The sequence below is a fragment of the Triturus cristatus genome, chromosome 5_2 (assembly GCF_964204655.1).
Source record: "Triturus cristatus chromosome 5_2, aTriCri1.1, whole genome shotgun sequence".
Taxonomy (NCBI): Eukaryota; Metazoa; Chordata; class Amphibia; order Caudata; family Salamandridae; genus Triturus; species Triturus cristatus.
In genome coordinates this window covers 24,286,964-24,302,132 of record NC_140588.1, presented here as the reverse complement: position 1 = coordinate 24,302,132, position 15,169 = coordinate 24,286,964, and positions in this window count along the sequence as shown.

Here is a 15,169-nt window from a genome sequence, read left to right as displayed (position 1 = left end):
GGGTGCAGAAAAAAGCAAGACAAGTGCATAAAGAAGCAACTGACATTCGAAAACAAGCAAAAGAAGTGCAGAAAGAGGCAAAAGAACTGCAGAAAGAGGAAGAAATGTGCAGAAAGAGGCAAAAGAGATGCAGAAAGAGGCAGGAGAGTTGCAGAAAGAGGCAAGAGAAATACAAAAAGAAGGAACCAGGGAGAAGAAAGAGGCAAGAAAGGTACAGAAATAAGCAACAGAGATTCACAAAAAGGCAAGAGAGGTTCCAAAAGGGACAAGAAATGTGCAAAAAAGAAGCAAGAGACGTGCAGAAAAAGAGAAGACAGATAAAGAAAGAGGCAAGTGAGGTAAAATAATAGGCACGTAAGCTGCACAAAGAGGCAAGAGAGGTACAGAAAGTGTAGGAGAGTAGGATCTGCTTCAAATGTATACCCCCACTTTTTGCTGGTGTTTCACAGTTTTTCGACTTTAGTCTGGCTGGGACCCTGCTATTTAGGGCCCCAGCCTAGCTGCTTCCTCTCTAAATTGATTGCATGTACTTTAGGTACACCACAGATTGGATCCTGAGGTACCCTTGTGAGCCCCTAGTATATGGTACACTATATACCCAGGGCATAGGTACCCCAGAGGCCTACCAGGGGTTGAAGCATGTATTATGCCACCCCTAGAAAGCCACCCAAAATGACACCACAGGTCTGCTACTGCAGCCTGGGTGAGGTGGTGCCTGCACCCCTTACTGTGATATAGGTTACCTATATCACTATATATATATACACATATAAACCTATAAGTCACTCCTATGGCAGGCCTTATCAATCCTGAAGGCAGATTGCTTAGCTCTTATGTGAGGGGGTGCGACTGCATGAGCAGAGCCCCTATGCAGTGTTCAGAGACCTTTCTCTGATGCTGTTTGTAATGCAGCCTGACCATATACTCTTAAGTGCATTATAACCTTGCGGTAAATGCTAACTTTGGGATGGTTGCACAGAAACATGTTGTGTTTGGTGTCCAACGCTTTGGAATCCTACCCCCTGCCAGTTCTGGCGGTGGGGGTAGAATTCCACCCTTCTAGAGAGAGAGACATGACAGTACTGGGTTACACTGTAGAAACTTAACAGAGCCCTGGCTTCACAAAATGTATGCTGCAGCCACAGACACGGGTCTGGCCTCCTGCTGCTGACCGAAACTCCGGCAAGGGAGACCTGGACAATAGGTTTCCTTTCACAGGGAGGTGTAACCTCCTCCCAGACAGGCTTATGTGTATTGGGGCTGGGTGGGAGCACTCTCCGAGTGCTTTGAAGTCTTGCACTGGGGGCACATTTGGTGTCCCTGTGCATAGTCCAGCTCAAACCAGTCCAGGGGCTTCCAACTCCTGCTCTGGCATGAAACTGGACAAAAGAAATGGGTGTAGCCACCCCTCTTTCCAAACCCTCCCATAGGTGGGTCCCCAGAGCTAGTACAACCCCTTCCTTAGGTATAAGTAAGGAACCTCTGTAACCAGATATCCCTGGACGAAACACTGAAGCTGAATCCTGGCCCTTCGACACTCTACTCAAGACTAGAGGACTGAAGAAATCTCCCTTGGGGTCAAGGAGTGACTCCCCTGCTCGGCAGGCACCAATGAAGCAATTTGCTGGTCTGCATTTATGAAGCTCCCGCCGGACTCCGAAGTATTTGCAGCCCAGGAAGTGGATTTCCAGACATTTCACAGGCTGACGCGAGTCTCCAGCAAAGCTGAGACCCACAGCCCTCGTGAGTAGCGTGGAACCGGAACTCCTGGTCACTGTGCATTTCTGCATGTGCATTAATTTCTCGACATCTCTTGAAGTTGTGCTTGGGCTCACTTGTAGACCCCACTGCTAGCACTGAATCCACTGAAGATTGTTTTTTTTTTTTTTTTTTTTTTTTTGAAACCGTTTATTACATGTTAAAAAGGGTTACAAGTATGGGCCTACAACCATCCGGCCGGCCGCTAAAGTGGCAGAAGCATATGACATACCTACAGTAAGAGTCTCTTGGCGGCGCAAATCGGTAAAGCAGGAGATATCAATAGCGCAGGCCACATAACTCCAAGCCCACAATACGGTTTCCTTTTTTCAAAACAGAACAACACAAACAACCACACCCGCAAGGCAACCCGCCATCCAAAGTGACAGCACATGCTCCTTAAGTGGGGGATCCCAACCAGCAGCCAAACTCTGAAGAGGGGAATGGGAATAAATCAGGGACAGGGGAACCACATGCCCGCGGCTGGGGGAGGGGGTCGGCTAGGGGGACGGAGCTGGTGAGGCGGCCGGTAGCAGTGGCGGCTCACAAATACCCCCCCGATAGGCGTTCCAGGGGCCCCAGATTTTCACCCACGCCCCAGGCTTACCCCTCGCCACATACACAACCTTTTCACGAAACATACACCAATCCATATGTTCTTTCCAGGCCAACACCGCAGGGGGCCACCGGGATCCCCACAATTGAGCAATGTCGCGCTTAGCTATCATGTATCCCAGAGTCACCCACCGCGTCTGCGGGACCGAATAGTCATTCGGTTCCCACACATTCAGCAAGCATCTCCTCGCTTCAGGCAACAGCGCAACACGCGTCACCACACGCAGGACCTCATGCACACCACGCCAGAATCGCTCCACCTGTGGGCATTCCCACAGAATATGCATGAAAGTTGCCAAGGCCCCACAGCCACGCTTACACAATCCGTCACCAACAAAGCCCATACGTAGAAGCCTTGGCCCCGTCACGTAAACCCGGTGGAGGATCTTAAGCTGGACGAAGCGAAGGCGAGCCGGGATGGCCACCTCCTTCGGAGAGGCCACCGCGGAAATCCAGTCCTCGTCGTCCAGTTCCAGCCCGTCGGCAACCCAGGCCTCGCGGAGACTAGTCAGCAGGCACGATCTGTCGTTGATCAGTTTTTTTTATATAAGGGAGATCGTGCTGTCTGGGACATGGCCATCCAGCACTCTGTCCTCCAGGGGGGAAGACTCCGGAATGGATGCGACATCCGGGAAGACGGAGCCCAGCGCGTGGCGGACTTGTAAGTACCGAAAGTACTCACAGCCTTGCAGCTGAAACTCCGTCTGCAGCGTCTCGAAAGTTTTGAATCCCCCCCTCGTCCAGAGATCTCCCACTGTGCTGATTCCGATCGTGTCCCACTTCTCGAAGCCCTTCGATGTCCACAGGGAGCCCAACCTCTCAGACGCATATAGCGGTGACGCCCGGGTCAAACGGTCCTTCCACCCCATAGCTGCATTAGCCGCGTGCCATACACGCACCATGACACGCGTCGGTCCCGTCAGACGGGAGTCGGGCGCGCCAGAGTAGAGCGCTCGATTGTAATCGCCACCGGGCAGGAGCATCTTGTCCATTTCAAATGCCGGGTTCAGGGCGGGCCCGTAAAGGCCATGATTAATCGCAGCTAGCTGGGAGGCCCAGTAATACCGTTTAATGTCCGGGAGGGCAACCCCCCCATCGTACCACGGAAGCGTCAATTTAGCCAGAGCAATACGCGGCCTACCGTCCCAGAACAGGCGCCGCTGCAGGCCCTCCACCTCACGGAAGTAGCGCGCCGGAACCAAGTCCATGGTGTTCTGAAGCGCATACAGAAAGCGCGGCAAGGACATCATCTTAAACAAGGCCGCGCGGCCAAGCGGCGAAAGCGGAAGACGCCGCCAGCGCGCAACGTCCTCCCGCAAGCGTTGGAGGGGGGGTAGTAAGTTCCGCTCGTAGCGGGCCTCCGGGTCAAGAGTAATATATATACCCAGGTACCGGAACCCCTGGGAGGCAATCTGGATCGGGCAGTCCCGTGGTAGGGCCGGAGCCTCCCCGGAGAGCACATACACGCAGGATTTCACCCAGTTGATGACAAGGCCTGAGTTACGACCGAAGGAGCGCAAAACATCAACCAGGACAATCAGCGAGTTACGCGGGGAGGCGAGGTACAAAAGGATATCATCGGCGTAGAGGGACACGCGGTCCTCGTGCTCGGGGGTCCAGCGGAGACCACGGATGGAGGGGTGCCACCGCAGCCACTCCGCCAAGGGCTCCAAGGCCAATGCAAACAGGAGCGGTGACAAGGGGCAACCCTGACGCGTGCCCCGCCCCAGCGCGAAGGGGGCCGAGACTCGCCCATTCACCACCACCTGCGCCAATGGGCCCGAATACAACAATTTGACCCAGCTAATGAATCCCGGTCCAAATCCAAATTTCGCCAGCATCGCCCAGATGTATGGCCATTCAAGCGTGTCAAACGCCATGGTGGCATCTAAGGACGCCAAGATGGCCGGCTCCCGCACAAACGGGACACGCGCGAGCACCCCATGCAGGCGTCGCAGATTAAGAGCCGTGTTGCGATGGGGTATAAAGCCAGATTGGTCTTGGTGGACCAAATCGCCCACCACGCCAACCAGCCGGTTGGCCAGTACCTTAGCGAGGATTTTGGGCTCCGCATTCAAGAGCGAGATAGGCCTATAGGATGTAAGCCGCTCACGGGGTCTCCCCTCCTTGTGGATCACCACAATTGTGGCCAGACGCTGGTCCGGCGGGAGGGAACCCTGCGAGTGGGCCGCCAGGAACATGGCGCGCAGGTGGGGCGCCAATACATCCGGTCGCAGCTTGTAGAGCTCGATGGGGATACCATTGGGGCCCATGGCCTTGCCGGATGCGACCGAGCGAATAGCCAGAGCAATTTCGTCCGAGGTGGGAGGAGCGTCCAGCAAATCCCTGTCCTCCACCGTAAGGGAGGGCAGCGCGATGTCTCGAAGCAGGGCATGGGAATCTTCCTCCGAGCAGGGAGAAACCGGGGAGTACACCTCGCGGAAGTAATCCGCGAAGCAGGAGACAATGGCTTCCGGCTCGGTGACAGGCACACCATCCATCCCCTCAATCAAAGGAACCACACGACTCGCTCTCTCCCTCTTGTCCAACCACGCAATCAATTTACCAGCCTTATCACCCACATCATACAGTCGCCCCTGTTGCTCTCTACTGAGGCACCTGGCCGCCTCCGTGACGAGGGCCCTATAGGCCGCCTGCTTGAGGTGCAGAACATGCAACTTGGCGTCTGTCACCCCGCTCCCCAGGTCACCCTCTAGTTCCGCAATTTCGGCCTCCACCCGGGTTACCTCCTCCCGCTCGCGCCTCCGGGCATGGGAGATAAAGGAGAGGGCCTCCCCTCTGAGAACTACCTTAAAAGCCTCCCACAGGGAGATGGCCGAAGGGACAGACCCCACATTCTCATCAAAGTATCGCTGTAAGGATTTGATCAAGTCGGCACGAATAGTGGGGTCACGCAAGTACCAGGCATTGATTGGAGCCACCCTGCCCTCCCCCCTAGGGAAGACATCGAAATGTAACAGTACCGGGGAGTGATCTGAAATGCCCCGCGCCAGATGGCACACCTCTCCCACCCTCCCAGCATAGGCCGCCGGGACAAGGATGTAATCAAGCCGCGAGAGGCTACCATGGGCACCCGAGTGGAAGGTGTAGTGCCGCTGTGCGGGATGCTTTAGTCGCCAGCAATCCACCAGGCCCAGAGTATCTAAAAGGCCGGACAACCAGGCCTGTGCCCGGGGGAGGTCCCTAGGGGGATGGCGATCCATAGACCCAGAAACTACCGCATTAAGGTCCCCCCCAACCACCAGCAGGCCACCCGGGAGGTCCAGGAGGAGGCGCCCCAAATCCGCAAATGTAGTAGATTGTAACCCAGGCGGAACGTACACTGATATAAAAACAAACACTCTACCCTCCATTCTACCCACCAGAACAGTGTAGCGTCCCCTCTCATCATGGCGCACCTCATCAATCTCCAACGGGAGCGAGTTCTTAATCATGATGCCCACCCCCCGCGAGCCCGAGGTGAAGCCCGAGTGGGCCACCAAACGATAGCCTCGCCGATTCATGGCATGAAAGGAGTTACCTATAAGGTGCGTCTCCTGCAGGAAGATAACATCTGGTGAGATACGTTTCAGATACTGCAGGACCACACCACGCTTAATCCTGTCCCCCAGGCCGTTAACATTCCATGACAACACAGTCAAATCCCTACCCCCCATCATACGTAGAAGCAATCAGTCGTCCCCCACAGAGCATCTCGAGAGCAACAATACAGTAAAGGGCTTGCCTTGCGGTGCAAACAAACAACACACCCCCCCCACCCCCCCGTCCCAACAGAACTCCCCCCTCCCTGCACCCCTGCATGAGCCCAGACAGCCCCCCCAAAGTGCAGTGTGCCTGTCGCCCCATAGATGATAAACTAACTAGTCCCCCAGAGGAGGAGGGAAGCCCCCAACAGGCCCCACCCGACCTCCATCGGAGGGGAACATAAACGGTCAGAAAATGGTAAAGGAATGTTGTCCAGAGCCAGGCCTATTCTTCACTCCTCAGTTCTGACCCGGCGGGCCCTCCCCGCCAACCGCACCCCCCCCACCCCCCCGGCCCCGATCTCCAGGCAGAGTGTCCAACCAGTCCCCAGCCGCCTCGGGTCGGTTAAAAAAGTGCGTGCGCCCATCCACCTCCACCCTTAGCTTAGCTGGAAAAACCATTGAGTACTTAAGGTTCAGGTCCCGTAGGCGACGTTTAACTCCAAGAAAACTCAGTCTCAGTTTTTGGACCGCCGGAGTAAAGTCTGGGTAGAAATGCACATCCATGTTATCAAGCTTGACCGGTCCCTGTTGCCTGGAGGTCTGCAGGATAGCGTCTCTGTCCCGGAAATTAAAAATCCGGGCAATGAGAGGCCGCGGCGGGGCACCGGCCTTAGGTCTGCCCCCAGGGACCCGGTGAGCACGTTCCACCGCAAAAAGCTTACTCAGCCCCCGGGGCTGGAGATGGGTAAGGATCAAGTCTTCCACAAAAAGATCTGCCGCCTCCGCCTCTCGTCCCTCCGGTACTCCCACAATGCGAACGTTATTCCTCCGGGCCCGACCCTCGGAATCCTCCAGTCGCCGGTCCATCAGGGCGCTCGCCTGGCCAAGCCGGCGCACCTCCTTTTGGAGGGCCACCACGTCCGTTGTGAGGCTCGTTGTGGTGTGGGCCAGGGAATCGACCCGGTCGTTGGTTTTGGACAAGTCAGCCCTCACAAGGCTAACATCCACCAGGACCGAGTCTATCTTTTGCGCTAGGGTGTCGAAGCGCTGGTCCACTGAGGCCTTCATCTCCGCGATGGCGCCCATGACGTCCCGGAGGGTCAGATCCACCGGTTGAGCAGATGCCTCCGTCGGGCCCGCCGGGGATGTGCGCAAGGTCTCCGGAGATCCCTTCTGGAGGGTGTAGCGGTCCATACTGTTGGATTGAGGCGCCGGGCCGCGGCGGGTCGTCTTCACCTTCGCCCGGTCGCCATCTTGTTTGGTGGACATGCCTGCTCTCCCACCGTCGCGTCAATCTCCTCGAAAGGGCCGATAAACCAGTTCACGGGTTCCGGGGGGGGGAGGGCGACCACTGGGCCGCAGGACGACTCACGGCCGGCGGGTCAGCCGGGCACCTGGACAAGGCCACACCACCGCACCCCGCTCCGCAACCCTACCTCGCTTGAGGGCGAGGGGAGCGCAAAAGCGAAAGTGAAAGCACGGGGTACGCGAGTCGCCCAGCCCTGCCCGCCGCTGTTGTTCGCTTTGTCCCCGGATCGCCCCACTACTCCAATCCGGGGGGCCAGCGCGGAGAAGGCCGCAACCTTCAATCGGTGCTCCCACCGGTGTCCGGGGTCCGATTCAAAAAGGAAAAACGGATGGCGCCTCAGCTCGGGTTCACCGATGCAGTCCCCTCAACAAGGACAGGATATAGCCAGGATTAATTCAGGAGGTCGTGGTGGTCCTCGGGAGCCTCGCACCTACGCGGCCATCTTGGTTGCGCGCTAGGCTCCTCCTCCCACTGAAGATTGTTGGCCTGGTCATTCCGAGTGACCCGTGGGCTGCAAATTTGTGTTTTGTCTTCAGGTCCCTTTGTGATCCCTGGTCCATTGACTGATGGGTCCCTGAGGGGGTAACTTTGTATTTCCTTGGGGTTCTCTTGTTGCTCCAGACATGCTCTGACTCCCAACCAAGTGGTGAGTCCCACAGACCTTGCTGGTCTGCACCGAAGCATCTTTCTCGTTTCATCGTGGGTTGCTGTTGCCAAGGCTTGTTGTGTCCAATCCGGGCACTGATGCTGCAGCACTTGACATCCTTTGTGGGACAGCTCGAATCCAGCTCCTGGTTGTCTTCGATACCTCCTGGTCCTCGTGGCTGAAGAGTCAAGCTTACCCTTCTTCACCTGAAATCACCCGACATCGGTGGGCATCTGCCTATCGCCTTCCTGGTCACTGGCTAGTGACTCAGACTCTGTCCCCTCTGCTTTCAGGTTCTTCTCATGTTCGATCCAGGCTTGGATCTCTTTGGACACTTCGCATCTTCCCGGCAGCAGCACTTCTTCGCCAGCTCCCATTGAAATTGACGACGCAACCCGACACCAAAAGACACCTATGCACCCGGCTTCCCTGGGTGAGTTAACACGAGTACTCCGGTCCTCCCGTGGGTGCTAGTCCTAGAACTTCCTAATTCCAAAAGGGTTTGGTCCCGACTCAATTTTAAGTGTCCCTAATCTTTAAAAATCTAACCGCGACTTTCCCCATAGAAGCTAACGGGAGCTCACGGCTGTGTTCACACACTGCACATGGTACCCGTGGGTCTCCTGTGTCACTACCTTGGGTGGTTCCTTGGGGTCCCAGCGATTCTACAGGCTCTAGGCCTTGTGTCTAGTTAAGTCGTGGTTCTTATACCACTATTTTAGTATATGGGTTGGCTCGCCCTATGGCCGGATGTGTATTTGTGCTATTTTACTGTGATTATTGAAGTGTAGCTTATGTGTTTTGACCTCTAGTCTCATAAAGAGATTAGGAAGGTGTGTATGGTAATAAATACATATATTTTATATAGATACCTGGTGTGGATATCTTTCATTTAGGAACTCAAGAAATTATAGACTGATAAAACAAGCTGCTTTACATTCCTTCAAGACTTAGCCTGAAGGCTGCTCTCCATAGCTACCACTAGGATAGCTTTCAATAAAAGTTGTCTTTAACCTATAACCAATAAGGGGTTGTTTGGACCGGTACAGGGTGCCCACTACAACTAGTGGACAACATATTCCAGGCCAACTTCTCACAGAAAGAGGCAAGAGAAGTGGAGAAAGAGGGAAGAGAAGTGTAAAAAGAGGTAAAAGAGGTACAGAAAGAAGAGCAAGAAGTGCATAAAAAGGCAACAGAACTTTAGAAAGAAGCAACAGAGCTGCACAAAAAGGCAAGAGAAGTGTAGAATGGGGCAAGAGAAATGCAGAATGAAGCAACAGAGGTACAGAAAGAGGTAAGAAAAGTGCATAAAAGACAAGAGAGGTACAGAAATAGCCACGACAAGCACAGAAAGAGGCAAGAGAGGTGCTGAAAGAGGCAAGAGGGGTGCAGAAAGAAGAGAGTGAGGTGCATAAAAAGGCAAGTGATGTACAGAAAGAGGCAAGAGAGGTGCAGAAAGAAGAGACTGAGGAGGTGTAGAAACAGACAAGACGTGCAAAAATAAGCAAAAAAGTACACAAAAAACAAGAGAAGTGTAAAAAACAGCACCAGAGTTGCAGAAAGGAGCTCCTAAAAGAAGCAAGAGGGGTACAGAAAGGGGCAAGACAAGTACACAAAAAAAGCAGAAGTGCAGATAAAAGCACCAGCGGTGAAGAAAGAGGCAAAGGAGCTCCTAAAAGAAGCAAGAGGGGTGCAGAAAGAGGCAAACGAAGTGCAGGAAGAACCTACACTGGTGCAGAAAGAAGCAAGATAAGTACAGAAAGAGATAAGACAGATGCAGAAAGAAGCAAGAGAAGTACAGAAAGAAGCAACACAAGTGCACTAAGAAGGAAGAGAAGTTCTAAAAGAATCAACAAAGGTGCAGAAAGAGGCAAGAGAGATACAGAAAGAGGCAAGAGAAGTGGAAAAAGAGGTTAGAGAAGTGCAGAAAGTGGTAACAAACGTGCAGAAAGAAGAGAGAGAGGTGTAGATAAGGCAATACAATGTCAAAAAGAAGCAACAGAGGTTCAGAAAGAGGTGAGAGAAGTGCAGAGAGATGCAAGAGAAGTGTAGAAAGAGGCAAGAGAGGTACAGAAACAGGAAAGAGGAGTGCAGAAAGAGGCAAAAGGGATGCAGAAAGAAGCAAGAGAAGTGCAAAAAGAAGCAAGAGCAGTGCAGAGAGAACCAACAGAGGTGCAGAAATATGCAAGAGACATGCCGAAAAAGAGAACACAGATGCAGAAAGAGGCAAGTGAGGTAAAAAAGAGGCAAGTGAGCTGCACAAAGAGGAAAGAGAGGTACAGAAAGAGGCAAGAGAAGTAGACAAGGAGGGAAGAGAAGTGCAGAAAGAGGTAAGACAGGTGCAGAAAGAAGAGAGTGAAGTGCAGAAAAAGGTAACAGAACTTTGAAATGAAGCAGTAGAGCTGCTGAAGGAGGCAAGAGAAGTGCAGAAAGATGAAAGAGAGGTATAGAAAGAGGCAAAAGAGGTACAGAGGGGGAAACAGGGGTGCAGAAAGAAGCAATATGGATGCAGAAAGAAGCAAGAGAAGTGCAGAAATAAGGTACAGAAGTGCAGAAAGAGACAACAGAGGTAGAGAAAGAGGTAAGAGGGGTGCAGAAAAAAAGCAAGACAAATGAATAAAGAAGCAACTGACGTTCAAAAACAGGCAAAAGAAGTGCAGAAAGAGGCAAAAGAACTGCAGAAAGAGGAAGAAATGTGCAGAAAGGCAAAAGATTTGCAGAAAGAGGCAACAGAAGTACAAAAACAAGGAACAAGGGAGAAGAAAGTGGCAAGAAGAGTGCAGAAAGTTGAGCAACAGACATGCACAAAAAGGCGAGAGATGTGCAGAAAGAGGTACAGAAAAAGGCAAGAGAGGTTCAAAAAGGGACAAGAAACTGGCAAAAAGAAGCAAGAGAGGTACAGAAATTGGCAAGAGACGAGCAGAAACAGGTGAGGGAGGTACATAAAGAGGGAAGAGGGGTGCAGAAAGAGGCAAGAGGTATGCACAAAGAGGCAAAAGAGGTGCAAAAAAGGGAGAAGAGACATACAAAAAGAAGCAAGAGAGGTACATAAAAGAGCAAGAATGATACAGAAAGAGGTGCTGGAGGTGAAGAAAGAAGCAAGAGAAGTGCAGAAATAAGCAAGTGAGCTCCAGAAACAAACAAATAAGGTGTAGAAAGAACTAAAAGAGGTACAGAAAGTGTCAAAAGAGGTAGAGAAAGAAGCAAGAGAAGTACAGAAAGAAGCAAGAGAGTGCAGAAAGAGACAAGAGAAGTGCAGAAAGAGACAAGACAACAGCAGAAAGAGGCAAGAGAGGTATAGAAGCAGGGAAGAGGGATGCAGAAAGAGGCAAGATGGGTACACAAAGAAGACAGACAAGTATAGAAAGAAGCAAAAGAGGTGCAGAAAGAGCAAACAGAGGTACAAAAACAACAAGAAAATTCCAGAAGCAGGTAAGAAAAGTGCACAAAGAGGCAAAAGAGGTACAGAGAGAGGGAATACCAGTGCAGAAAGAGACCAGTGAGCTGCAGAAAGAAGAAAGTGATGTGCAAAAGAACTAACAGAGAGGCAGGAAGAGACAAGAGAGGTACAGAAAGAAGCAAGAGAACTGTAGAAAGTGGCAAGAGAGGTGCAGAAAGAGGCAAGACTGGTGCAGAAAGAGCCAATAGAGGTGCACAAACTGGCAACAGTAGAGCCAAAACAGGCAAGAAGGGTGTAGAAAGAGACAAGAGAAGTGGAGAAAGAAGCAACCGATGTGCAGAAAAAGGCAAGAGAGCTACACAACGAGGAAAAGAGCTGCAAAAAGGCAAGAGAGGTTCAGAAAAAGACAAGAAACATGCAAAAAGAAGCAAGAGAGGTGTAGAAATTGGCAAAAGAGGTGCAGAAAGAAGTGAGCGAGGTACAGAAAGAGGCAACAGAGGCACAGAAAGAGGGAAGAAGAGTGGAAAAAGAGGCAAGAAGAGTGCAGAAAGAAGTAACAGAGGTAAAAAAAAAAGCAAGAGAGGTGTAAAAATGGACCAGAGATGTGCAGGAAGAAGCAAGAGACGTACAGAAATTTTGCAAGAGAGATACAAAAAGAGGTAAGAGAGGTACACAAACAGGCAAAATATGTTTACAAAGAAGCAACAGAACTACAGAAAGAATCCAGTAAACTGCAGGACTAATCAAATAAGGTGCAGAAAGAACCAAGAAAGGTGCAAAAAGAGGCAAAAGAGGTACAAAAACAAGCAAGAGAAGTACAGAAAGAGGCAACAAAAAGGGAATAAAGAGGCAAGAGAAGTGCAGAAAGTGACAAAAGAGGTGCAGAAAGAGGCAACAGAGATGCAGAAAGAGGGAAGAAAGGTGCAGAACGAGGCAAGAGAAATGTAAAAAGAAGCTTCAGAGGTACAGAAAAAGGCAAGAGAGGTGCAGAGAAAGGCAAAGAGGTACAGAAAAAAGGTAAGAGAGGTGCAGAAAGGAACAAGAGAGGTGCAGAAAGAAGCAAAGAGGAGCAGAAATTGGCAAGAGAGGTGCCAAAAGAGGTGAGAGGATGCAGAAAGAAGAGAATAGAAAGTGGCAAGAGGAGTGCTAAAAGAGGCAATAGAGTTGCACAAACAGGCAACACAGGTGGAGAAAGAACGGTGCAGAAAGAGGCAAGAGGAGTGCAGAAAGAAGCAACAGAAATGCAAAAAGAGCCATTAGTACTGCACAAAAAAGCAACAGAGGTGCACAAAGAGGTAAGTCAAGTACAGAAAGAACCAAGAGAACTCTAGAAATGTAAAGCACCAATCTTTCTCATATCACTGTTGTAAGTCTCACCATATTCCTGAAAGCATGCATGCATGTGTCTATGTCTTTTGCTAGTGGCATCCTACATAAAAGAAACATGCAAATAGCTGTTTACCTGTGTTTCAGACATCGACATCTTTAGATGCATAACACGTGTGAGAATACATGTACAAGTAGACACATACCTCAGTCACATGACCACACAGACTTTTAAACCTGGCAGTCTACACTTTCCATTTAAAGCAGACACCTACATTTATATGGCCTACTTCAAGTGTACCTTTCCAGAGACTCATACAAAGTGCCCTGATCACTAATCCCTTTGTCAACATGTCTTAAACCTCAATTTTCTGCAGCACCTTTATTTTCCACCGACTGCTCCGAATGTTAGACCTACCAAATTTAAAACAACAAAGCTTCCTATTATTCTGCTGTAAGTCTCACCATGTTTCTGAAAGCATGCATGCATGTGTCTATGCCTTTTGCTAGTGGCATCATACATAAAATAAACATACAAATAATTGTATACCTGTGTTTCAGATATCTAGCCTCTAAGGATGCATAACACGTGTGAGAATACATGTACAAGTAGAGACATACCTCAATCACAAGACCACACAGACCTTAAAACTTGACAGGCTGCTTTCTCCATTTCAAGCCCACACCAAAATGTATACGGCATACTTCAAGCCTACCTTTCCAGAGACTCATACAAAGTACCCTAATCACTAAAACCTTTGTCAACATGTCTTAAAGCTCATTTTTCTGCTGCACCTTCATTTTTCACTGACCACTCAGATTGTTAGACCTACCAAATTTAAAAAAGCAATTATTCCCCTATTACTGTTGTAAGTCTTACCATGTTCCTGAAAGTATGCATGCATGTGTATGTGCATTTTGCTACTAGCATCATACATACGAGAAACATACAAATAGTTATATACCTCTGTTTCACAAGTCTCCCATCTTCAGATGCATTACACGTGTGAGAAAACATGTACAAGTAGACACATACCTCAGACACAACACCATGCAGACCTTTAAACAGACTGCACTTCCCATTTCAAGCAGACACCTAAATTTATACGGCGTACTTGAAGTATACCTTTCCACAGACTCTTACAAAATAGCCTAATCGCTAATCCCTCCGCCAACATGTCTTATACTTCACTTTTCTGATACACCTTCATTTTTCACCAACTGCTCAGAATGTTACTGCTACCAAATTTAAAACAGCAATCCTTCCCATGTTACTGTTGTAAGTCTCACCATGTTCCTGAAAGCATGCATGCATGTGTCTGTGCCTTTTGCTAGTGGCATCATACATAAAAGAAACACATAAATAGATGTATACCTCTCTTTCACATGTCTAGCATCTTCAGATGCATAACACATGTCAGAATAGATGTACAAGCAGAGACCTACCTTTTGCTCAGAATGTTGGGCCTTCCTACATTTAAATCGGCAATCCTTCCCATGTCAGTGTTATAAGTCTAACCATATTTCTAAACATATGCATGCGTATGTCTGTGTCTTTCCCTTTACACATTACTATGCACAACTTATTTCATTATTCATTTTAGTACAATAAAACAAACAACAATACATGGTAACATATTTCAAACATCACACTTCTCTAATACTTTGCAAACTTTATAAATAATGATTTTCAAAGTTAAAAATATCACTACAAAGATTAAGTAATACATAACACACCTTACAAATGTGTAACTCACATGTCAAATAGTATTGCATAATATGAAATATCAGAAACTCCTAAAAAAATATTTTTCTCACAATAAATGTGATGCACCACACTCTACAAGGTAAAACAAGTAATGGAACACTTTTCCTCTCTTTCTGCACACAAATAAATTTAACTAACAAATCAACATGCTTCCTTCATTATTTGATATACTGAAACCCATATCTATTGGTTTGACATATTAACCCTTTACTAGTCTCTTCTATAAGTCCCCAAACTGGCTCTGTAATTTACTGGAGTCGCGACTCCTTTGCCGGTGCTGCAGTGTAACGTCGCGATGGAGCAGCGAACCCTTACGGGAGTTAAAAAACCTATTTCCAATAATACTACTATTATTTTTTATGAACACACTACTTCTAAACATAGCACTGATTTGGGAAGTCTTACTTCAGTAGCATATCACTTATTTTTAACTTAGAAATTCATATTTTAAAACCACAGTTAAGTTTCGACCCTCCCCCATTCTGCTTAATACTAGTTTCCATAGTAACACTTTCTGCAACATTCAAGTGTACCAGCAGGTCAAAAGTTCACCATATTTTATAGTGCAGCACACCAGCTTACAAATGCAAACAGGAGGTGTGATTGACTTTTACAAAATATTAGCTTATCCACTCTACTG